The sequence below is a fragment of the Penaeus monodon genome, chromosome 20 (genome assembly GCF_015228065.2).
Source record: "Penaeus monodon isolate SGIC_2016 chromosome 20, NSTDA_Pmon_1, whole genome shotgun sequence".
Classification (NCBI taxonomy): Eukaryota; Metazoa; Arthropoda; class Malacostraca; order Decapoda; family Penaeidae; genus Penaeus; species Penaeus monodon.
This window is the reverse complement of record NC_051405.1, coordinates 26,924,850-26,925,070: the sequence shown is the minus strand read 5'-3', so window position 1 is coordinate 26,925,070 and position 221 is coordinate 26,924,850.

Here is a 221-nt window from a genome sequence, read left to right as displayed (position 1 = left end):
ACAGCAAACGCCTCGCGGTGCCAAACGCAATGTCATGTTAGGAACGACAACGCTGTCCGCTGGAAAGCTTCACGAATATTTGAGCAGACCAGCGGAGTGTCAGCAGGAGACACTTGTAACACAGATGTTATTATATTGTTCTCGCTGAATCGTCGAAAAGGGAGGATTTCACAAGTCCGAAAAGCATGGCGACTTTGCATGAAAAAAGAACCGGGAAATGT